Genomic DNA, 26,372 nt, shown 5'->3' with positions numbered 1-26,372 from the left:
AGCATTTATTGCTCATTCCGAATAGATGAAGGCCTCATTTCAAAGTCACCTCTTTTCTTCCAAATGTTTTCTGCGCTTGAAGGGATAATAGAGACCTACGGTTCTACATAATTCTCGAGAATGCAATTTCTCCTGGCTTTCATACACGTTAACCTAACACTTCTGTACGTTGGAAGACTTAAACCACAACCCAAAGGGTGATCCACAAACAGCCCACACAATATAAGCAAGTCCACGAAGAACATACATCTTGTGTGATGCAGGGTTATCCCTTCAGTTTTAGCCTACTCACAACACACGAAGCCAGGAATACTTCATATTCCTCTCCATATTGTTTTTCTGAGGGACTGCAGGGAGCCTCACGCTGCTACCAAGTTCACTAAGCTGGGTGCTGAGCTCAGAATCCATTAGAAATCCATTGCCCGTCTAAGAAAACAAGATGCTTACCTTGAAAGAAACATGAGAGCGCCATTAACAAGAAAAAAAAACAAACAGGTGTTTAATCAGGAAGTTGTATCTGTTTATTTATCTCACTCTAATTCAGGTAACCAGGAAAGATTTAAGACACCTCTCTAGATTAAAAGCACTGACTTCCATTTCTTACCCTGAGCATCATCACTTACACCCTGTTCAGCCTCTCCCTAACTTAATTCTCCAGTTGTAACAAAGACTATGTCCTAGATGAAAAAAGCCTGTGCGTCAAAACATCTTGCTTTCAATTTAAATAAGAGGTGAAAATTAAGATATTTGAATAAATCAATGGCTGAAATGGTCTATGCTAAGAACAAAATAGTTTCTCAGGACCTTAAACACACAATATTAACTATCATCTACACCAGTATTTTGCCCCAACCGATGGTTATCCAATGTCTGATATACAAGCAGCATCCTATAATAAAAATTTCAAACTAGTGGTTAAGAGAGACATTTCAAATTCATACCCCTTGATCTCGGCCTCCCCTATCATCAGTAACACTAGTTAGTCCTGGATGGCACATGGAGAACCCTATAAAACTTCTTGAACTATCCTCAACTCATTCAATGGACTGACTGGCTGATAGAGAAACAGCAGAAAATAAACTATGTCGCTATAATGGAATTTCACAAGGTATTTGCGTCATCAGCATCACGTTCCCTATAGATTCTACCTCAAGTGCACAGACAACATGGGGAAGGAGCTCTGCGTACAAACAGGAACACCTGCAAAGAACAGAGAAATTAAACTGGATAGATTATTTCGATACAGGTTCTTCCAAAGCTGATGATGTGCAATTTCTCATTAACTGAGGTCTCACTCCTGACAATTTGCATTTCTCTTCTACTGAAAACGCCCCTTTTCCCCTCAGTCTATCCTGACCCAGTTAGACAAAAGCCAATATTCAGCCTGGCCAAGCAAACTACGCTTGCAATTCCTTCTTCTTCTGCAGTCCTGGAAATGGAAATCTGATGATAAAATCTCCAGACCAGCTCCCTTCACTGCACAAAGCCAGAGAATTATACCACTATTCTCTCTTGCTCAAATGCCCCTAGCCAGGAAAAAAGGTTCAAATAAAGAACCAAACAAGTATTAACATCTCCCTTGCCAACATGGGAGAAAGGAAAACACACGGATCCTTAACAAACCATATTATTTTTTCCAGGTTTCCAAACACCGCCATTTAAAGAGATGTGAAATCTGAAGCACTAATTAAGTAATACGCATAAATTTAAAGCAAATGCTCAGAGAGTCCACATCTCCAAACCACAGCCTGCGATTTGGCTAATGCAACGCACCCCTCCTACCAGCAGCACTAAGTCTTCACAGCAGACAACCTCCACGCTTGGCTAACCTGCTCCCAGCACCAAACCTCAGAGTTCCTTTTGAAGAAAATCTTCCTCCTCGCTTTCTTTCCTTTCCTGCGTCCACTCCCTCCCTGTAATTCAAGGAAGACTGTTTTTTTGGTTGTGTGACTATTCTAAATGAGTGTGGTTGGTTGCTACGAGGCCACCTCTTATAGGTGTTCATTGCAAAACAGCATCCTTCACCAGAGGTTCATTCACGCCACTCTCATTACAGGTCTAATGAAAATCTAATAGTTCTGCCTTCTCATTTTCAGCACATAAAACTAGAAAGGTACAAGGAAGATGTTTTTACGCTAGGTTTTAAGGCAGAAGTGCTCTCCCATTCCAGGCAATGAAGCCAAGAATTACCACAGGGGGGTAGGAGAATAATTATCTAAAAGGGTCAGGCTCTGAAAGGATACCAATTACTGCAAGACCCATATGGGTGGAGAAGGAGCGAAACCACGGTCATCTCTGGATTTTCACTCACTTTATTTCACAGGAAAGAATCTTGTTCTGTAAGTTGTTTCAACCAAAATTTTTTCCAGAAAACAAAAACAAAAGATGAGGGTGAGGGGCCTGCTGCTGACAATCTTAACTGGCCTAAAAGGTTGGGTTTGTTGCCCTTGGTTTATAGCTTTACATTTCCGACCTTCAAAGACCCATCTTCTCGGCCTAGCTGTGCTCGCAGGATTAATGGAGGAGTGACCCGAGCTGGTTTCGCCGCGGCAGCGCTCCAGGGGACTGGAAGACACAAATACCATGTTTTACACAACAGAAAGTTGCTAAAATTAGAGCCGATAAAAACAGAGCTAGGTTTTCATGCTGGAGTTTGCAAATCACTTTGAGAACTCCTTTAGACAAGGAGCCTGAGAGATTGAAAGCCATTTAGGCAACCGTAAATTAGGACAACTACAGCAGGACATGACTATTATTAAGAATGGTTGAACCATGGAAGACATGATTTGATTTTACAAAGTAAGATTCTCTGTGACACTCAGGTTTGTTAAGCAGATTTCCAAAGCCAACTACACTATGTAACCCAACGACAAAGATGCTGCAGTGTGGAAAACTAGGGTGTTTCCCAAGCAAAAGCGTAGCAACTTTCATTTGTTTGTGTCTAGAACTGATTGAAACAGGTTGACTTCCCTCAAAATAGTCAAGATGTCCTTGAAAGGCCTCTTGATTTCTACAGAACAGGTAATAGAATCTCCGTGCAGCTCCATGACTCATGGTGACACACATTTTAGCTTACACAGGCTTATGAGACCTGACATTAGACTTTTTTTAGTTCACTTTTGGGCTACTTTCTTACTCACCCACAGAGAACAATAAAATGAATGAAAGTTTGGATATGACCTCAGCTCCTTGAGTCTAGGCTGGAGCTATTGTAAGCACCACATCATTTAATGATGATCACACACTTTTCTGCCTTAGAAGCAGGTGCTTTTTTTGACAACACCAGACCTAGAACAAATTCTTCCAGCACCTCACACCTCTGGACACTTTAGTTTTCCAGCCTAAATGCATTTATGCCCATTTTACATCCGTCTGCACCTGAGCTAATTTCTCCTCACTGTTTCTTACCATCAGATGTACTTATAGGCACAGATCATATCCCCTCTCAGCCTTTGTTTCTGCTGGATTAGAAAAAGCAAACTCTTAGTTTCCTTCTGCAAAGTCAGGACTCTGTGCCTCCCAGCACCCAAACAGGTCACATCTGCGCCTGTTTAATTTGGGTCCCTCCTCCCCAGGGACACTGCCCTGCAGGTGACACAAAGCTGCTGCTCCTCCTGCACACCGACATCCTTCTCCCTGCTCCTTCAAAGAAGCTGCTCTTATTAAAAAAGTTATGAGTGACACACAGCCAAACCTGTAACTTATATTTCGTACCACTGGATTTCACCCCAACTCCACGCCAGCACTCAGGGTCTCCCAGCTTTCTATGAAATGTTCTGCGTTTTCCTTGGACCGACAACATTTACCACTTCTGCAGGGTGTCTGTCTTCTAGAAACGGTCCCACATCGCGACTGGGGACAGTGTTAAACCGGATTAGTTTCAAAAGGATCCCTTGAAAACCCGTGGGCAGTTTCCTCTCAGCACAGTGACTTCTCCTTGCAGCACGGCCCCAGCACCATCTCCACTGCCCGGCCACTGCTCTGTCACTGACGGGAAGGTCCCTATTGCCCAGTAACCCATCGCTGCTGGGGGCAAAAGCAGACATGTAACATCCAGGAAAGCATACAAAAACTGTACTAGAAAGTGTTGCTATTGCTATTTACAGGTCTCGTTCAATTTTTCTGTCATGTTTTCCCAAATACCTTCCAAACCCACTTGAACTTTTGAGAATTTAGAACATTTTGTGTTAGTAAACCCCAAGGTTTAATTTGAGCTGACTTGCTAGTGCAGCAAGGAATTCAATGTTTGACGTTATTTCAGATGTTTAATGAATGAAGCCTAGTTTTAGTCCATCTAAAGCTTTCAGAAGAGGACTCTAGCAGATGTCTCATCAACGGAAGACTACAACTTTAGTCTAGCGTGACCTACTTTTGGTGGTATCATGTCATACATATTTTTTTTCACATATCTGTATGCTTTTCTGTCAAAATTTGCTTTGGTAACTTGCATAATATTGAGATTTGTACTGAAGGAGGAGACTGGCATGGGGGGGCGGGGAATGAGGAGCACCGAAAATTATGCCCATCGTGTTGATGGCGCACGTATTTCCCTCTGACAGGATCACCCTGATTGGGGAGGTCTATGAAAACCAGGAGCAGATCCCGGATTTCCTATACCTTTACCTATTAACTTTATCCAGGACTCCAGCAAAGAGTCTGGCTTAAGCCAGGAGGCTCAGATAAGCTGGGTTCACTTCCAGCGTGCCAACAGTGATGGATGCTTATAAACGACACACCCCCAGCACCTCTTTTGCCATTGCCCTTGTATCTCCCTTACTGAAATCTAACACAAAACAAATATTTAATCCTGGAACCGCATTTATGTTCATTTTCTTTTCTATCCTACAGACTTGTATGTACATGCAAAAGAACCTTTTACTTCACATGCTTTGCAATTTGCAACTAAGCTTGAACAGTTGGCAAATTCTCCCTGCTCCTACATTTCCTGACAGATCAGGATTTTTCCATCCCCTGAAGACTCTTTGCTTATTCCTAAAAGCCTTCCCAAAGCAGCTATTTGTCCAAAGAAACACTGAGCCCTTCCTATCTATTCTCTTCTTGCTCGCTTAGGCTATTGATTTTGTTTAGGCAGGAGAACCCTGGGTTTCCATCAGGCTCCAGACTTCTACTGCTGAGCACCCCTGCCCAGGGCCTGCCCTGGATCCTGCAACAGCAACACCTCTAGGAAACACTTGGCTTCAGCACTCATGGGCCATTTTAAGCACGTTTCCATACTGATACGCCACAGTTCTGTGACAAAGCCTTCCCATCAATCCCACGAACCAGAGCTACTGATCTTGTTTTGCTCATTCTTCCTTTTATTTTAAGCTGAGTCAAAGCATTAGTCTTGGTTGTCTGCTCGACAAGCTGACTCGCCAAATCCAAACCAGCATCAACTACTTCCAGTTGTCATTTTTTTTTTCTACATCAAGTAACGACGTAGATGTCATTTCTATGACTCTATAAGCCCTTCTGATTAGCAACAATTGTTCTGCAAGTAGATCTGGTTATTTAAAGTATCGAGTAACAATAAACTCAACCAGAAATTGTACCTTTTTAATACGAAAAAACTTCTTCATAGGCAAATTTAAACCCATGGATCCTTAGCAAGTTTAACAGAACTTTCCATGATAAAACATAACGTTGATTGATTTGAAATCAGCTGGAACCTCAAGCACTGCATCTAGCTTCTCCTCTTTGCCTGTTGAAAGAGAAACTTCCTTTCACCCACAAAAACACAAAACCCGGTAGACTATTTCAAATTTCCTTATAGGCCACCGAGTAGGAAGTCTGCTTGGCCCCACCATCGTGGCAACAGCACGACCTCAACTGCGAGCATTCGAGTGCCTTCAAATAACAACTTAAGACTGAGGAGGGCAGAAGAGATTCAATATGTTTTAAGGCCAATCATTTTTCCACTATATTATCACGTGAGCATTAGAAAAACCACCACCACCATCAAAAGAACAGATCAGGCAGCACTTATCTGAAGATTATTACATTGAGACACAGGTCAAATTTGCATCTCACTTCCACCAAGGCTTTTTTTTCTTTTTTCTTTTTTCCTGTTTTCTACTTGCGTGCTTGCCAATAAAGCGCAAAAGGTTAAAATTGACAGTGATTTTATTATACCAACTTCTAAATAATCACAGATGTAGTCAAAAGCTTTGTACTGCTATGTTTGTTGTCCAGCCTAAAACATAGATGCAATGATGTCCTAGTACAACCACTGCAAGCACAAACACTGATACTTCAAGAAGGTTTCACCAGCTGTTGCTGGGTTGCTTTTTTCTTTCTCCAATTTTGCAACAAAGGTAGTTGAGATGACCACAAAGCAGGACAGTGCTGAGCCACCTTCCTCAACAGACCCAACCGAGCACCTACGTTTTACCATCATCCTCAACAGACCCAACCGAGCAACTACATTTTACCACCATCCTCCCTAAGTTACTTAAAAAACAAAACAAAAATGAAATTAAAAAAATCAATCCAATTCTGCAAGTTTCCTGTTACCAGGAAAGTAGCATCTAGCCCTCTCCCCACCCCCCAGTGATCTTAAAGAGGTACACAAAAAGGTCCTATCCAGCAGGATGAGGCTCTGGCTTCAAAAAAATAAAATCATTTACATTTAATTTTAGATCTACAAGCTCTGCCAAGCACCACTTTATTTGTCAACAAAACATTTTGATCATTTGGCAGAACAAAGCAAGCTCCCTCCCTGCTTTCTCCACAGACATATTTGGCATCGGTTAATTTGTATGTCTTTAGACATATGTCAAGTCTGAAGCTGCTTCAGGCTTTAAATCCACAGAACTTCTCTCTTTTAAGTACTTGTTTTTCTTAAAGCAATAACAGCAGCAAGCTAAAGCCAAGAGGGGATTTGATCCTGCAAAGAAATGGTTAAGAATGAGACTCTGCTGATGTGCGCTTCTCTGATCCATTACATTTCTTGCAAGCTGAGCTAAGAGCTGAGCACCAAGTATCAACTGTAATATGATCCAAGAGTTTATGGAAAAAATAACTGCACATACCAAGCATGCACATTTAATAAGATTTTGTTTCCATTAAAATATTCAAGAAACATGATTTTTAAGATCTGCTTCTCTGACCGATTGTGAACGTTTCTCCTCCTCCCTCCCCTAAACACACACCTCCTTTCCAAAAACCAAACCCTTAAAAGAAAAAAAAAAAAGAAGAAAGAAAAAAGCAGTCCTACTGCAGGGAAGAGAGGCTTGAAAAACAACTTTGATTGGCACTTGGCCTGACCCACAGAGGAAGAAAAACAGTTTTTGGACAAAGAGCGCAAATATTTGAGCTCATTGACTTACAGGCTTTCTCAGCACTTGCAAGAAACAACCTGGTGCAAAATGTATCCGGAGAGACCGAATTAAAATATAACCAAAACCAGCATCGCCTTCATCTTGGGCGCTCGGACTGGGCGCGTTTGCACAGCTCAGCAATTTTAATTCATTTGCACTGGACAAACAAAAAGCACCTCAGCGAGCGCTCCCCACGGAGCAGATGTGGGGAGCAGGGGGTGCGAGGTCTCCCTGCTCCTGGGGCACCCAGGGAGCTGCTGAAAGCTGTGGGGACGGGGTCTAGGGGACTGAGGGGGACAGGGGCTTTTCTGGTGGTTTTTAACATGCAAAGCTCTGATTTCAAATGTCCCCACGTAAGGGCTTGACGGAGATCGCGGGGATAGATTTTGCCAGCGAGATACGTGAATAAACTTTTCAAGTACCGCTGGGCCCCCAGGTCAGTCCCCCCACAGCACCGGGGGGGCCAGGTGCCCCCAAACCCTCGAGGGGGGGCAGCCTAAGGACAAGGACAAGTGACAGCTGTCCCGGGCGGGGAAGGAGATGGGGGTGCAGACCTGGCACCCCTCTGTACCCCGGGCACACCTGGGGTCGCCTCCCCCACCCTGCCCACCTCCGCTGCCCGCTCCCCAAGGCACTCACCTCCCGGCACGGCCCATCCGCACCCCCGCACCGCTCCGGGTGCCCCAAAGCGCCGACCGGCCCGTCCAGATCCCCCCCACCCCAATGCCACCCTATGGCCACTGCCCCCCCGCAGTCTCTGCCCCACCACCCCGCTCCCCGAAGCTCCGCACCAAGTCTCTACCTCACCGTTCCCGCAGCCCCTCGGCTGCGCCCGCCTCACAGCGGGACCCCCCCCGGTACCTGTCTCGGCACCTTCCGGCAATTGCCGCACACCCGGTACTGGCCGGCGGCAGAGGCGGCGGTGGCGCTGCCCACGGTGCCGGAGCCGAGCCGGTTCATGCTGGCGGGGAGCGCGGCGCTGGCCGGGCGGGCCGGGCCGGGGGAGGCGGCAGGGAGGCTCCGCGCCGCTCAGCAGCCCGCGCCGCCGGCCGCCCCCATCCTCCAGCCGCGGCCCCAGCACCCGCGCCGGGCCGCTGCCCCCCGCGCACACCCCTGCGCGCTCCGCCAATCCGCGCGGGCCGCCCCGCCCAGCGCCGCCTCGCCCCGCCAATCCCGGAGGCCGCCGGCCGCCGACCAATGGGCAGAGCGTTCGCCGGCTCCCATCTCCAGGCAGCCTAAGAGAGGGGGCGGGAAAAGAGGCGTGGCCAATGCCGCTGAGGGGCGGGGCGGGCCGCGTCTCCGGGCAGCGTTCGGGAGAGGGGCGGGGCCGGTGCTCCGGCGCGTGCCTTCTCCGAGCCAATAGGGTGGCTCAACGGGCGCTATGCAAACGAGGCGCGAGAGGCCCCGCCCCCGGAGCGGGGGTCGCGGCCCGTCGGGCTGGGAGGGAGCGGGGTGGCCGGGCCGCAGGGTCTGGAGTCTCTGGAGCCGCTCCGGCCGGTCCCCCGGCCCTGGTCGGGGGCGCTCCCCGCCAGGATGGTCCTCACGGGCCCGGGCTTGGGGGCGCAGAGCAGGGCGAGGGATCACGGGTGTGATGAGCCCTGCCTGGCTGCCGGCCTTGGGGCCAGACCATCGTCCGGGGTGTCCCCTCCCCAGAGCCGCGGGTCAGTTCATGGCGGTGGGGGCACTCGCTGCTGCCGGCCGAAGGCGTCCAGGGCGGGGGCTGCCTGTGCGGGGGTGAGCCGCTCTGCCCCGGCAGGACAGCCCCGCTGTGCCGCTGGGCGGGCGGGACTGGGCGTTCGCTCCGGGGGCAGTTGGGAGCGCTCGGAGTGCGCATGCGAGCGGGTGTGTTGGCCTCGGGTCACCGGGATTGTTAGAAGTGATGAGTCAGGTTTTTTAGGCTCCATGCTAATGCACGGAGGTGGAGTGTGTAATTAGGATAGAAACAAATCTCTAATCTGCAGCCTGGGATAGCTGGGGTATAAACCTCTTTTTTACATCATAGCATCGCTGCCGTTTTCCTTGTTTGCTCTTTAGCTTTTAAATATGCATATATGGGCTTTAATGTGAGTAGTCCCACCAATATCAAGAAAAGTTTGCTTATTAAATGTCGAGCCTTGTATAATTCCTAGTTTGAAAGATGATGATATAGAAGGACTTGATTTTCTTATGGAAACAGAATGCCATAACCCTAGGAAATTTCCAAAAAGATTAGGGGTGTTACATATATTGTTTTCAAGGTTTCTCCTGGCAAAACAATTGTAAATCAGCTGCTTGAGAACTACGGTCTGCTTTGCCTGGGAATACTTTCTATTTTTGCAAAATGAGGCATTGCATAATTTAGTCAACTGGCTGCCTAAAAAGGGCACAATGCAATTAGTAATTTACATCTCTTAAAGGAGACTTACTTGAACCTAGATCTGACTGTCTTTGAGAACTACTGAGAAGTTTCTCAGATCAGACTTTACCACTGTGAGTAAAACCGCATCTACAGCAACATCCTCCTCCATCTGTTTCCAAAGGGATCTCCTCCTGAGGCAGAGCTGCCTGCAGCACATGGGCTCACTGCGGACTCCGCTATTGCCGGTCAAGTCCTTGTGGAACATATCCAAATGTTGCAATCACAGGCAGCCATACAAAACTTCTGGTTTTTTTTCCAAGCAGTATAGCACAAATGACATCTCAACATGAGAAAACATTTGCTGTAGTGCAGGTACTTGCTGTGCCGTGTCTGCATCCCACATAGTAGAGCGTGGTGCTATTACAACTGAAGTGACGAAGGAAAGCCAAACAGCTTAGTTCTATCATCTAATCTGAATGCAATGCTAAAATGTAAGCAAGCAACATGAATGATAGAGATTTTTTTTATTTGTTGCTGAAGTCCATGATAATGTTATATGAAATGAGAAGTTTTAAAGCAAACAGTAGAGGTTTAGTGTTATTATAGCCACAAGCATTGGTGAGTTGACTCTTCAGCTCGGGTAAGATCGCTTTGAGTCAGTTGCTGTCAAAGTGCCTGGTTCAAAACTCAAATCCATTGGCGAGGGTGGTAGCGGGCAAGTCTGAAACACAGGTAAGAAAATTATTTAGATTGAGATACTCTTAATATTTAACATTGGACCATCGGCAAATATTCAGATTTCAATAATAGCATCCATTCATTTATTTCCACAGTGGCAAGTACACATGTTGGGACATCCTCAGAAATGTGGTTATGTCCCATTTCTCTGCATTGAAATTATTCCCACCTTGAGTGACAACTTCCAACCTTTAGCAAATCTCACTGGAAACAGGGAAGTTTTCCATTAGCTGAGTGTGAAAGTTAGGCTGACTTGTATGGAAGTTTAAAATTTGGGAAACTTGGTATCTAGTCTCTTCTGCCACAAACTTCATGTGAAAGGGGGCTGGACATGTATGCCCAGTTGCTTGAAGTATTCGATTGACTAACCCTTACTCAAACCATAAGCAGTTGAGTACCTTTGTGGCTCCCTGTCTTGCCTTTCAGTACTTTGGTATCTGAGAAATGTCAGGAGAAGCATAACTTTGAAAGTGTTTAATTGTTTTTGGAAACAATACAGCAAATGGAAGTTGCCTAAAATCCTTTCCTGCGCCCAACAAAAATGCTCTTGGATATCTTTTCTGAAGTTCTTTTTTTCCTCTGCATTTTTTACAAAGAGTTTTAATGCCTAATAGAGATCAGCAGTGTACCTAGCAGGGCCAGATGCAGTGCTAATCCAGTATCAGATAATTAGTGTGTAGATTAGAGACAATATCAGAGTTTTCAAAGTACCTGAGCTCTGTTTAGATGCAGTGTTTGGAAATAAATTGTTGGGATCCCCATGGCACCGATCCTGTGAAACACCATGTGTGTGCTCAGCTTACGCCATCTGCAGAGTCCTGCCTGTGAAGACTTGTGCATGTCCGCCTAATTTTAAGCTCTTGGCTTGTTCCATTTTGAGTTAAACATGTGCATAAGTTCTGTAGAATAAAAGCGTCTCTTTGTACAAGCTGGCTTCTTGAAAGTTCTCCTTGTAAACTTCTCAAAAGTAGTATTGCAAAAAATATTTAGGGTGCTCTTCACAATTGCCTGGCAGTTTTTATGATGCAACTGTACCACACCTGCCATGCTGCTGTGGATTTCCTTCAGTTTTTGCCTGGTTACTGAGTCGTAAAGGAAAGTAGAATAATGAAATTAAGAGGTAATTAAGTTACAAACAGCATCGCATCTTGACCTGTCTGGAAGTTTTAAGGCAGCAGTCAATTCTATAAACACAACCAGTCCTCCCTGCTGAGGTCACTTAAAGAGGCTGCAAATTATTGCCATGTATGGGAAAGGTAGAGATTTTTTTTCTTGATAATATGGACCATAATGACTTGAGCCATCACATCTTTTCAGAGAGGTTACTGACCTGCTGAGATAGAGTTGCACAAGTGGTTACTGGCTTAAACAGATTTTTATCATCAATGATTGCAACTTTTGCCAAGTTTAAAAAACAAACACTATGATGAAACAACAAAGCAGGAACAAACTCCCAAAGGAAGCAGAGATTTCTCTGCCTCCTGAAATCATCAGGTGTGTTTTTGGCAGACATGTTGCAGCCAGGCATGGACTGCTGCCCTCACCATAGGATTGGGTGAGGTGTGACAGCTTTTGCCAGAAGGTCAAAATTCTCCGAATGTCCTGTGCAGCCTTCAAGCTAACGTGATTCAAATGGATCAACTGAGAGATGTAGCACATCCAAACATCAAGCTGCTTTCATCCCCTAGAATGAGCGCTCAACCACAGTTCAGCAGTGTGATTCCAGCTTTGAGCTCCTGCTGGGGCTGCGATATTTCTGCCTGGACTTTGCTGAAGAGAAGGTTAAAAACTGGACACAGTGCATCTCCCCTGCCTTCCAGAAAGCATCGCACCCAACAACCATCCACTGTACAACCAGCTTTTGGGAGAGCATGGAGCCGTAAGCATCTTCTTGCTGCAAGAGCAATTAGAGGGTGCTCTGTCAATCGACTATAGAGTATTGACCATGCTGCATGTCCCTCGCTGCAGCGTGCTGTGCAGGTGCTACAGGAGTGCTCATTCAGTCCGCATGATGCTTCCTCAGGATGTGCACCTTCTGTACAAGCATGCAGTGCTTCTGTTGTTCATACATTAATGCAACAGCTTGATGCTTCCTGAAAAGGTTGGATTGACAGGATCAGTGCTGTAAAATTGAACTTGTTATGTGGTGAATACGTTTGTGATTCACAGACCTCCAGCAGCTTGGAGAGAGAGGAAGGGAGGGGGCAGCTGCCACGCAGCAGCTCTGACTGGATTGCTGCAAGACTAGAAATCCTGCATGAAATTAAAAGATCCTCAAGTTTTGCTTGGGAGCAGGAAAAGAGGGCATGCCTTAGCACTCGGCTCTGGAGTCTTACCTGCTCTCCCTGTCTGACTGCCATGATAAAGTGCTGTGTACATGGCTAGGCGAGGTGATTGACATGTGTCATGTGCCTTATATTTCATGAGTCCATGAATCATTCAGTAAAGCCATACCAAACATGGATGCGTGGGAAAATGGATGGGGTTGCTCAAGGCAAGAAATCCAGGCCATTGCCATTATGTTAAACGACTGATAGTCCTGCCTTCATTATGATTTTTGTTGCACCATTTTAATATCACTTGCACAGAATTTATATTACGTTGTTAGGGGAAGGAAGAGCAGCAGATAAAGTTTGTGCCCTGAGTGATGTTACGCACACTTTGACACTACAAAATGACTTCCCATCCTTAACTATTACAAATCCTAATTTGCAAAATGAGTGTTCAGATAATTACATGAGACAGCAAGACGTGATAGTTGGTAGAATTCTTCCTTGAGGGTGGGGGTACACACCTTTTCATTGGCAGCGTTTAAACCCTGACTAGATAAAGTATGTTTATCGTAACAAACAATTATGGCCTGGCCCAGGGGAGGTGAGCTCACTGACCTAATAGGCCCTTTTAATACCTAATGTCTTTGACAGTTATACAACTCTAAAAAGCACTGAATCACTACCCAACCTAGAATCCTCTTCTCTGTGTACTTCTGTGGTTTCCATGATGATTTGCTAAAGATATTTCAACATGTTGTTTACTTCAATTCAGCCTTCTGAGACCATACTGGCCAACACTGCAAGCCTGTAAATAGGGATCATATGGAAAAAAACAGGTTATGCTTTGAGTTAACTTTGAAACTATTTTGTTCTGTAGCATTTTGGAGAATGATATAGCGAGGAAATGCATTAATTGAAAAAAAATCTGAAAGTCAGGACAAAGGTAGCTTGGTCATTACAAGTAATCCCTTGCAGTGTAGTCATACTAATATTGAAGATAGCCATACCAAGCACATTTAATGACAGCAGCAGGACTGTCTTTGGTGACAGAAGCACCTCTCTCTCCAGGATTGGAGGTGGAGTTCACGGGGTGGACATGGGTGTGTGTGGTTGTACAGACGAAACCAGGACAAGTCTGAGTCTCAGCACTAGTTGCATCACTGGGAAGAATGCACCCAAATTTTTGTCCCTCTCCTAGTCATGGTTGCCTGCATCAAGCTGCAGTTATGACATCTCTGTGAGATGTAGATGCCCACCAGTGCCTTGGGCCTGGGTCCAGGTGGCTAGATTTCCTTGAGAAGACTGAGAAGTCTGCTGGCCATTGCCTGGGAAGTGGGAGTCCTGCATTGGCTCCCAGCCACATTGCACGTCACTGGAGAGTGCAGCCCAGCCATGACACTGTAGGTCAGGCTCTGCCCTTGTTTTGCAGCCAGGCTCCCATGAAGCCAGGAGTTCAAAAGCCAAGGAACAAAAAGAGGGCAAGCAGGAGGTAGCTGGCTCAGAGGAGATGAACTGGAACCTTTTGCTGCCTGTTTCCTTCCAATGCTCTGGCTCAGTTATGTGCCCGGCCACTGCGAGGCACACAAATGTCTTTGGATGAAAAAACCTTCAGTTTCTCAAGCAGCAGAACTTGTCTGTTCTTATTTTGCAAATGAAACACACGGTGTGGCATGATGCCACATTAAGGATGGGCCTGATCAGTGAAATTAGCTTCCTGTATTCACTGGCAGTGTTATGACTTTCATTATTTTCACAACAAATACAAAACAGCTTTTGGGATATGGCACATAATTTAGATCCATTTCCCATTGAAGACCCCAAGATATGAACGTAAGTATGTTGGAAGATGAGGCTGAATTACGACAGAGGTTTGTTCTTTGTTTCTAGACAAAGAAGAGCTGAAGTGCTGAAAGATCTGCATCTGTTCTGGACTTGACTTATTTTCATTTAAAAATGTTTTTACCCTGTTTGATTATTCTTCTGATGGTTACACCCTGAAAAACCCAAGTGTCAGTGCAAGCGGGATTTTCTCAGAAGGTACCACACTTAGAAGCAATTAGGTGCCGTTAGCACATGGCATCCTACCCAGCAAAATCAGCTAGACGCTGAAGGCTTGTTTGTGCGGCGTGTTTCTCCTTTCACCGATTGCCATTCAGATGCAGGGGACATCCTTGGAACAGGAGAAGTCCCAAATGTTAAGATTCAGCCTTAAAGAAAGACACTTTCTGGTGATCCAGCTGCCTGTATCGGGAGCTCCGTGTGGCTGTATGGAGCCACGGGACCCGCTAACCTTGTCACTTGTGCCTCCCTCCCGTGCAGCCCGGCCATGCCCACTGTGATATCAAAAATACAGAGGGCAGGATGGGCCCAGCCATGTGGTGCTGCAGGGGAAAAGAGCAGCAGCTTCCCCAGACCAACATGGGCCAACTCCTTTCAGCTCCCGTCTCCTCCAGCCTGCTGGTTTGTCTGCCGCCCGATTGAAATGTGTGGCTCCCTTTGAAGACTCTCTGACCTATTTCAGCCTGGCTTTGCAGTAGGCATGAGCTCTGTTTATGATGCTGGGAGAAGGCGAAAGGGAGGGTCAGTCTGGAAGGGAAAAAAATAAAAGGTGTCAGCAATGCATCTTGCTCGGCTGGTGAAGCCCTGGCAGTCACAGCTCCAGCGCTGGAGGCCCTGACCTGGAAATGGCAGAACCCAGCTCCTATTTGGGCAAATAAATGGATAATAAGAGGGGTTGTTGCATCTTGCTCTGCTAACTGCCAGATCCATCTCATAGAACTGAACCTCAGGCACACAGACCTGACTATTTGCTATCACCACTGAAGCATTTGTATTGAAAATTCAGGAGAATGCTGGACAAGAGTAGCAGATAAATGATTATTTTATAGGTAGAGTGATGCCTTTGTACAGCACAGGAGCATGAGCTGAGATGGAAAGCATAAAAGAATTGTAGTTCCACAGCAAAGTCATGTCTTAAGGATTTTATTTGTCCTCATTTCTTTTAAAATGTGCTTTTACAGGGAGAAATAGCTTCTTTTAGTCATGTTCTATTGCTCTTGAAACTTAACCTTTCTCTAGCTGAGGTCTATAAATCACTGGAAATCATGGATTTTCTTATAAACAGGCTACAGATCAGCTTACACTGTTGTATTATTTGGCTCCCTCATTTCAGAAACAGTATGGGCCAAATTCTTCCCTGGCATATCTCCAGTCCTAGTACTCCTATTTTGAGAATGCTGGGCCGAATTCCTGCTCCCTCTTTGTCAATATGTGTCCAGAGCCACTCTGCTGTAATCGCTGGGGTCGCATACCATTAACACTAATGAACTGCTGAGCAGAATGTAGCCCTCTCTGTAAATATCACTTTGGTCAAGGGAAGTAAGGATATATAATGTTGAATGTTGCCTTAAGCATATTACTTATTCTGTTGAATGGTCATTCACTTTTGGCTTAACTTATTTCAAGCATGACAGTCTGGGAAAAAAGTGTATCTGTGAGTGAGATGAGACTCAGATTCAATGAGACCCAATGTATTGCGTTATTAATAAATGTATATTTGTGCTGAAGCACGCTAAACCTCAAAGGCTGGGTATAAATATCAATGTCTATTGAATTTCAGGAAGAGATGGCTGGCAGTAGCCATGCTCAATGTTGTTCTGCAATATGTAATCCGTGTTTACACGAGGACCATTCATAGGCATGTTCCTGATGGCAGGCAGAGAATTTGTTTCTTCCCAGTCAGTTTATGAAAAATTAACTTCTCCGCTTACTTCCTTGGCGGGGTCATTAGGTATCCTTTGAGTAGAGTAGCAGTGATGTGCTACCATGCAAGTGAAGTGTTAGCTGACAGCACTGGAGGAAGAGCGCCGAGAAGCCCACTGTGGGATGGGGGCAGTGCTTGTTGAGAGGGAAAGGGCGTCCTGGTGCCTCGAGCAAGTTTCTGCAGCCAAAGCATCCTCCATGCAGACTGGGGATCCTCTGAACCTCCACAGCAACTTCTCCCCATGATAAAATAAGCATGCACACATTTATTCAGAAAATGTATCATAAGCAGTGGGGACAAGTCATACCGCAACAGAAGGATGTGGTTTATAAGCGGTGTCTGTAATATGACTAAGCTTGTGGGGGGCAAAAGAAAGTGACTGGTAACAGTCAGCATGCTGAACAACTTGCGACCGTGCCAGGTAATTTTTGTCAGTTGTGTTCTGAGCCGCCACGTGCAGCTGTTGTTAAAACATCACCAACTTGTTTGGCTATGGGTGGGAAAGAGGGGCATAAGCGAATAAATCACGTCTTTGTGTTTGCAGACCTGTAGCTATTTGCTCCAAAGCAGGGAACCTGACTTTTAATCAGAAAAGTGCTGGACAGACCAGTTAGTGTCTGGTAAAAATAATAATAAAATTGAGTCCTGTCCTTTCTGCAGCATGTTTTCCTTTTGCCCAATGGGATGATGGACATGAGACATAATTCAGAAACAAGGAGGGGTGCTGGTCGGCTGCTGTGGAGGTACCTGCCCTGGGCGGGCATCTTGGCAGCAATGAAGCTCCTCAATACAAAAAACACCACCATCTTCCCAAGGTGCCTGGTACCTAAGCTCAAGTCTACGCTGCCTCTGTGTGCTAAGGCTCACTCTTAAAACAAGGTGCTGGGAGCCAGGACAGCTGACTGCTGCCTTATGGGGCTGCCACAGATGTCTTGTGTCTTCTGTAACATGAGAGTTATTCTCTAGAGGCATGAAGTTCACCAACATCCAGGTTCATCATGAAAAACAGCCAGAACCTGCAATTCTTTCAAAGTGGATTCTCCTTTCTCACACCTGCAATTGCTTTGGAGGTGTTAGAGCTTTATGTAGTTATTAAGGACAACATGAGATACTGGAGAATCAGACCCTGTCTGCTCCTGATACTCTTTTTCTGGATTCCCTGAAGTACGTGGAGATCTGCTCATGCAAGGTGCTGAATGCTTAAAATAAAAGTCCAGAAAGAGCTGTTCTCTGTGGAGGTATCAGAGGACATTGTCTGTACTTGATAAGCTGCAGAAAAAGTAAACCAGGAAAATACTCAAACTGAAGACAAAGTCGATGTGGCTGCTGAGTACTTGATAGTGGCATCAATGGGAAGAGCTCAACGGATCATGCACAGCGTAGCTGAAGTTATCCAAGTGACAAATGGAAATAAATTTTATTCTTCTCACCAAGAAGGGGAGTGTGATAGTTTTAGCGTGATCTCATTTTCTTCTATCAACACTTCCCTGCAGTTCATGCTAAAGTGATGAGCCAAGGCAGGGTTTCCTAGGAGAGCTGCAGGGCCGGGCGGGACATTAGCCATCTAATTAGCTGCTGCTGGTTAGCGCAGGGGAGAAGTTGAGTGGCAGATTTTCCCTCCCCTCAGTACCCTGGTTGCATCCATCCGTGAAAGCTCTTGTGTCATCAGAAGAGAATACTTCTTGCCTTATGTAAACTAAGGCATGGCCATCACCGGCGCTGGAGCATGGTGCCCAGACCTCTGAGCTGGTGTTTCCTAGAGCTTATGCTGACACACAGGGCAGGCATGTGCTGGAGCTGGTCCATGAGCAGAGCCAGTTCGCTTCCCTGGTGCTGGGCTGAGTGGCCGTGCGGCTTGCAGCCCCCGAGCAGAGCTGGTGAGCAGCAGCATGGGCCTCCAGCCCATTGTGTGGAACTGCTGTGCCATCCGGCAGCCTTTTGCAGGAGGACAAAATGCTGTCTGAGAAGAGAAAGGCAGGCAAGCGGGTCCTGGGACACTGAGTTATCCTGTCTTGCCTTATTGCTGCAAAATTTCCAGGGGCCTTGGAGGTAGGGTAATCTATTCTGATGGCAGGCTTCCCACAGGCACTGCACCTGGACATGGGCTTCTGAGTGCTTTACTGATCTGCAAAGTTCACTTTTGGACCTGAACTCACCCACGGTGCGGTGATGGTGTGACGGGGGTTTCCAGCCCAGACTCGCATGTGCTGCAGCTGAAATGTGATAGCTGAAATAAAAAACGCACACACTCGGTGCAACAGCATGTGATGGGCTCACCGTTGTTCCACTCAGTCTGTTGCGGATGTATTAAAATGCTTTGCTCTTCGTCTTCTAAGAGGATGGTAGAACTGCATGCTGTGGGCTCTGTACGCCGCTGAAGGCATTGGCAGATGTGTGAGGTTTGCTGGAGAGCTGTTAAAAGCTGCTGACTGAAGTTACGTGGATGTTCACGGTATAATGAAAACCAAAGGTGGCCTGCATCTAGCAGAATATCCTGAGCAGCACTAAGAGACATAAATATGCATTGGATGAGGGAAATCCCTGAACAGTTGTGTTTGATGCTTTCCCTTGCACTTCTGTTATGCCTCTTGCCCATGAAGATCCACAGGAGGCTTGCTGTCTAGAGTGGCTGGTGACTTTTAGATTAAGAAGCAAAAAAGTAGAAAACAATTAGACCCTCCAGAGGTGAGGACAGGCTCTTTGCCATCACTGGCAGTATTCAAATGACACCGCAATCAAAATCGTACTTCACAGAAAGTGAGGTCACGGCAGTGAGTTTGAACGAAACTGCAGCAAGAGCCGGACATTTTAAACAATGTCTCCGCCATTTCTAGGTCTGCCGTGACTTATCTGTGTGGCCTCTGCTCCAAAGTTTCCCCATGGCCAGAGGCTGCAGTGCCATGGAGCAAGAGTCCTGCTGGTAATTGCAGAGGTCAGGCAAGTGCAAGGGTTTCAGCTTCTGGTTGGTGAAAATGGGGCTCTCAAGCCGCAGATGAGAAACAACGATACTGAAACTTCATCTGAGACAATCGCTACCAGGAAGATGAAACCAGCAGTTAAGGGTGTCCGTATGAAATGAAGCAGCCAAAGAGGCACGTCGGCTTCGGGAACCTATGAACAAAAGGCCGTTTCATCAAGATGATGCCCTGGGAACAGTGCTGATGGGGGGTGGAGGCCAGCAACCAAAGAGCAGGCAAAAAATAAGGTGGCTGGATATCAGTGGACAGGGTGACTCTAAAGGCTGACAGTCCTCCCAGCTGAGATGAATGGTTTCTTTTTATTTACATAGATCCGTATGCAGAAAAACATTATGAGTATGATCTAAGCAGAGTCACAGACATTTTGGCGCCTGGGCTCGTTCCCTCCTCCCACTCCAACAGGCAGGGCTTGACCGGGGCAGTGAAACGCATCCCGCCAGCCCTGCACGTTGCACCCCGTGCCACGCCGAGCCCCGTGCGCAGCACGGACTGCCCTTCACCTGCCATTTCGCACCCGGACTCCTCCGGAGAGACTGCCTGCAATGGGGTGACCCCATCAGTCACAGGGAGTGTATGTGGGCAACGCATCCCCTCTGCTCTACCAGTGCTACAGACCTTGACTGTGTCCCGCACCTTTTACCACGCATCTGCACATTCATTTTGCTTTGAATTGAACAAAGCCAGCAGAGCCTCAGCTGCCGTCCCAAGTTGAGCATGTGCCGAATTGCTCTGCGAGCAGCCAGCTGAGTCATAAGCCGATCCAGCAATTCCTATTCAAAGGCTGCTGTCTCTGCCCTTGTGGAAAATGCATTTATTGTTTTGTTTTTTTGCTTCTTTGTGCTAAGGTTCATGCAGCACTTTACTTGTTATTGCATGTAATGGTTTGTACGTGGCGCACCAGCACAGCGAGATCTGATGCCAAGATACAGGCAGCGCTGGACCGCACAGGTACCCTCCCAGCTCAGCACAGCGGCTGCTGGCACAGGGAGATGTGCTGTGTGCCCCCTGTGCCAGATAAACTGCGAAACTCATGAATTACCAAGATAGGATGGATCTGAGTGTAAAGCTACCAAAGTGAGGAATTTGACTTGCTTAACTCAAGACTGAATTTATTGAATTATTTGAAAGGTAACAAGCAATTTTTCCCTGATGCAGTCTCAAGTTGTCCCGTGCAGATGGGTGAGGTCGATGGAGGGTCTCAGCTCCGCTCCCTTCACAAATCTGGCTGCAGGCTGGACTTTGCTGCAGGCTCTCGCAGTGACCTTGGGGCGGGTCATTTTACCTTCCACCGTGGGAGGGCTGATGTGATAAACCCGCTTTTGTATTTTATTCATGCAAGTGAATACAATGAGAGCGCCTGGCTGCCGCCTGGAGCCCTGCCCCTGGGCTTTCCACCTCTCTCCAGCAAACGGCACTGTGCCCAGCTCCCTGGGGCGGTGATCCTCTCCCCAGCACCTCTCAAAAATGTCCATGGGTGAGGTGGCTGTTGGGTGCTGTCGCCTGGACAGTGTGGCATTTGTACGACCTCCCCAGGCACCCCGCGCTCACCCCGGCTGCTCGGCAGTCCCTCCCTGTCACCCAACCTGGGCCATCTCCATCACCTGCTGGCACCCAGTGTGCCAGGAGGAGAACTAAATGAAGATATGTATTATTATTGGCAGAATAATGTCTCATTATTGCCCTTTTAGCAGCAGGCTACCAGGCCATCACACACCATAACAAGCCAGCCATGGAATCAACAACAACAAAAAAATGGAAAGTCCAGGTTTCCTCCTTTGCCATCCTCTTTTCTTACTCCCTGGAGGACTACCCCATGCAGCACATGGGGAGCAGGCAAATACTGGCTCAGCAGTGCTGTTTGAAGGAGGGCAGGAGTGCAGGGCCACCGGCATCATGTGCAGCAGAGTGCAGAGGAGTGTGGGGCTGGCCTGATAAATCGGGTAAAAAGCCCCACAGACAACCCAACAGCCTTTGAATGGCAGCATCTTCCTTTGTAAAGAAAATATGCAGACACATTATTATACAACCCCTGGTAAATTAGCTGGGTTTCCATACTCTGAAAACACAGTAATTAGATGTTTGCTCGTCTAGTATCTTTGCAACAGGACCATTTTGACTCTCTGCTCATTTTACTATTCTGGGTATGTCATTTGTACACTTCGTGTGTTACTGCCACACTGCTAGGACCAAGTGTTTAAAATAATGATTAGCATACCCAAAATAACACAACCTTATCTCCGTGTTATTTCCATTCTCAGGTATGAACCTCTAGCGCTTGCCTTTTCAAGCTGGCCTAAAAATGTACTTTCCTTTTAAATGAAAAATTAATTCAATGCGTCATCCCAGGAGAGGAGACTTCATGAGAGCCGCTGAACATGCAGACATGCAGTAAATCCCCAAGAACTGGTGATGCTGGCAGCTCCAAGAGGCACAAATCAGGCTGACAGCTCTGGTTTAGTATGTATTGTACAAACACAATGAAACTCATCTGCCCAGCTCACAAGCCGTGGAGATAAATGCGAAAATGTTGGAGCGGAAACAGAGGCACAAGGAGATGAAGTGACTTGGTGCAGGTCATGGGCACAGCTGAGAACTGAACTTTTGAAGCTGCCTTTCCACAGCAGCACACCGCAGAAACCATTTGATTTGACTGTACTCTTATTCAGGTTGTACTGCGAGCTCTCCCCCATCAGCAGAAAAATCAGCTGGCATCAGAAATGCTCTTTAGCAAAGGGCATTGCACGGGACATCCTGGTGATATTGCAAAATCATGATTTAAAGGAATAGTATCCAACAAGTGAGATGGAGATTTTGACTAATAGCACTTTTATAACAGGCACTGTTACGAGAAATCCTTCTTATTTATATTTCTACCTAGTTGTTGCAAATAAAGCAGGTCCTTGGATGTAAACATTTTTTGAAAAAATCCACAAATTATTTTTTGTTGAATATGTGCAACAGACAGCACTTTGCTATGAGCTTCTCTAGAAGGCATCTGGTCCCTTCTGCTGTAGTTGCTGAAGCATAGAACGTGGTGAGGGACACAAATGGGTTCAAGAAGTATTTAGAGGGTCCTGCAGTTCCCCTGTGTATACTCTACATTTGTCCATTGTGTAGGAGTGAGGTAGGAAAAAAGAAAAGGCGCTCGGGCAACTTCAAAACTGAATTTATATTAGAAAGAAGGGCTCAGGCTTTCTTTCAAAAGCATCTTTCTTTTTGGTTGATACCCTTTTGCAATCTGTTTCAAAATGCCACTACATCAAGAGCCCCCGTTTGGCACATGAAGCTAATCTCTGTTCCTAGTCCATCACTATTCTTCAGCCAGATTCCTTGGCCTATTTTAGCATTTGCAGTGGACCAGATAAGGGATCAAGGAATGAACAAACATTTTCCTCCTAGGAGTTCAGTGCATGTTTGAACAGTTTCATGAACAACTGTGGGGCATTATTCAGCTCACCTAAGTTATGTGCAGAGCAGAGGTGTTTAAGTTAGGACAGACACAGGTAGGCGAGACTCGCTTTGCAGTGAGGTGGAAGGGATGGACCTTTCCAAAGGGTAAATCAGCCTGTTGGACACCTGAAGCATCACTGGAAATTCCTTTAAGTGTGAGTGATAGAGGATAAGTCTAAGCCTTACGGTATATTGGTATTTCAGGGTTTACTTGCGTCTGACCGTGACCTTTGTGTTCCCTTCTTAGCCTAGGTGCGAGTATCCCTGCTAATACTGTAGATGTGCCCTGTGCATATAGCCATGCCCTCCTAGTACTGCAGTCAGCATGGCTTGGGGACACCCCATGGTTCCTGGGTTGTTCCATGGCCATGTCCTGATGCCCGGCTCTGTACACCATGAGAGAGATGGCTGAGTCTCCCCAGGGCTCTGGGCAGATCAGCCCCTAAGGCTTTAGCTCACTTGAGGCCAGCTTTGGTAGCCACTCTCCAGCCATGGGTCCAGGGCAGGAAGAAAACCCAAGTCTTGGTGTTGGTGAGTATTGTCTTGGTATAGGCAGGAGAAATCAGGAGCCACAGTGCAGTGGAGACTGTTTTGGCAGACATTTAATGTTCTGAGCCTTGGTGATGCTGCTGCAGTAAGGAGGTTATGCAGACTGGTAAAGTGGAGGTGATTAGTATGGGTTTTGATAGACATAAATAGGATAGTAGCACAGGATGAGTAGCAATGAGTCCCAAACCCCTGTGTTTCAAAAGGACAGCTGAAATCCTCCATCCATGTACCAAGTGGAAGATGATCAGCACCTGGCCTGGCTGCCAGCATTGCAGGAGGTGATGAGGATTCAGGGTGCTGCAGAGGCTTAAAGGATGCCCCAGACAGCTTGCCTGGGAAAAACACTGCTGTGTCAAGTCTGTCCTCCCGTTTCCAGCTCTGAGTACTAGTTCCCATCCCTTTCGTGATCCTGGAATGGCCCTTTGTCAACTGCAGCAGTTATTTATACAGACAAATGAAGTTAGGAAAGAGCTTGATATCTTTTAAATTGCATCTGATGAAATCTGCCCGCAAGGGACACATTGGCGAGAAAGCCCCAGGGAACACTTTGGCTCTCAGTGCTGGGCTCATCCATTACAGCTGCTCCATCAGCCCCAGCTCAGGGCCCTCAGAACTTCGTGTGGAAAAGTCCCTGCCCTCTCAGTACTAATGAACCCTTTCTCTGGCTTGTCCCATGTTCTCCACAAAGCTGGTGCTTTGACCACCGCAACATGCAGTGACTAACTGATGGTCCAGGGCCAATGCTCAAAATTCGCTTTTTTTTTTTTTTTTAATTTTCTTACATGCACAAAGTATCTAGCATTCTTTTGAAGTCACTACAAGACTTTCAGGTGACCTTCACTTGCCTTGGTTCAGACTCTAGACATGGAATTAATTTTTGAGCAAGTTCCAGTAGCATCCAGTGAATGACATGCTTCCTACAAGCTGATCATCATCAGCACAAATAAGCATATGCAAACCGGAGGGGAGGAAAAAGGAGCAGAGTGAATATAAGAGAAGCAAGAGCAATATGGAAAAATAAAGTTTTGGTCTTAACTTCAGACATCACTAGAAATGACCTAACATAGAGAGGTGAAACTATTTTCCTTGCAGGCAGCCTGCAGGCAACCTAAGATGACCGGTTTGTGCTCTTGCCTGTTAAACTCTTTCGTATTCTATTAATACCAAAGCAGCTCAAATGAAAATGAAGCCCGATTTCCTTATGTGCTTTTCAAACCCCAGCTTTCCCTGCACTGTCTCCTTGCAGCGTGTTTCCAGGGTGGTGTGCTGTAGCCCAAGGTGCCCATGCCACTAGGTGGATGTTCCTGCCCTCCTTTGGTGCCAGTTTGGGAATGTGTCTTAACCCACGATGACCTGAGCCAGCAGGAGACAAACCTCTCTCCTGGATCTCTGCCTTGCTGCATCTTGGCTAATTTGAGTGAAATTCTTGTGTATTATTGTACCTAATCCCCTAGTTGCTCCAACCTGCAAAAATTCCTGTAAAGCTTGAGGCATGGCTGAGACCTGACTTTCTGAAGTGACAGGTACCAGCAAGTTTCATCACTGCTTGGTGGATTTGGGAATGCAGGATGTCTGGGAAATTATGAGTGCAGATACTATGTATAGGTAGGGGGTAGGATTCATGGCACCTAGCTTTGGTCATCTGAAAGTGAAGTGACATGTTTTGGTGGCTCATCTTCTCCGGTCACCTGCAGAGGCAGGAGCCCTCAGCAGATGGTTTGTCTCTCCTGTTTAGGTTGCTCAGGACCACACAAGTCACCATTTCTCTCTGTTGACTTGGGGGGCTCGTGGCAGATTCCTTCCCCTGCAGCACTGTCACTGTCCCCTCTCACAGAGGGACATTATGTGACTCTCAGGATGGCTGGTTATCTTTGGGCCAGGCCACACCAGGAGGGAGAGCAACGATGTGGAGCTGTGCTGACCACAGCTCCCAGTGACCTTGCAGACCTGGGAAGCTGGGCTGATTTTGTGCTGATGTGAAGGGAAAATCTGCTCTGTTGTCCTGTCCAGGGCTGGGAGCGATGGCACAGGCTGTGCGCTGCCTGCCCCTGCCGAGCAGATGCAAGGTCTCCATGTTCTGATCACCTTACAGCAGTGCTAAAGATAAACATCTGCAGTTTTCTGGGCTGAGAGTGCTAAAAGTGAATGCCACCACTGCTTAGCTTTTCAGATGGTTGACGAAGCACTTTAAAGGTCCAAGTTATATTTGGAAATGAAAAGGTCTTTGTACGAAACAGAATATAGCCTGTGCACTGTTGAGACCGACAGTCACTAAAAGTAAGCACATCTGCTGATGCAACCTAATTGCTGTTTTGATTGCCCAGCCATGACGGGGCATAAAAATATTGTCTGCCTACAAAAAAAGAATGAAACCTCACTTGACCATTTTGTGCCCAAATACCTTGGCACCCAGCCCTGCCGAGCTAGAGTTGGGCAATCAGAATTCAAAAATTCCCCAGTGGAACCAGCTCCTAACAATACAAAGCTGTGCCTGTCTGACTGGGTGGACTATTTTCATGACTTTGAATAAAAATCATCTCTAGAGCACTGCACGTTTCTGTGGGGGCTGTGCGAGCAGGCAGGCATGCTGGCCTGTGCCCAGGAGCTTTCTGAATGAAGGAGGCAGAGGATGGGCTGCTGCTGAATGCCAGCCTCTTGAGACTCTTGGGCTTTCTGCTTGCCTGTGGACAGGTACAGGATCCTTGCAAAATGCTAATAGGAACATTTCTGAAGCAACATGGCAGGGCTGAAGCTAATCTCCCATTAGGAGAGACCACATCTGTTTACTGAAGAGGTTCTGGACCCATCTGGTGAAGTTTCCAGCATTGCTCACTGTGGGGAACAGGAGAGTGACCTTCTCGGCTGCAGGTATAAATCACAAGGATGTCTCACCTTCACTTGACTCTGATCAAATCCACGTGTTGTACCTGATTCTGTTGTTTATCAGTATGAGTTGTTACCAGT

The sequence above is a fragment of the Nesoenas mayeri genome (genome assembly GCF_963082525.1).
Source record: "Nesoenas mayeri genome assembly, chromosome: 1".
In the NCBI taxonomy this organism is placed as follows: domain Eukaryota; kingdom Metazoa; phylum Chordata; class Aves; order Columbiformes; family Columbidae; genus Nesoenas; species Nesoenas mayeri.
This window is presented reverse-complemented; position numbering follows the sequence as displayed.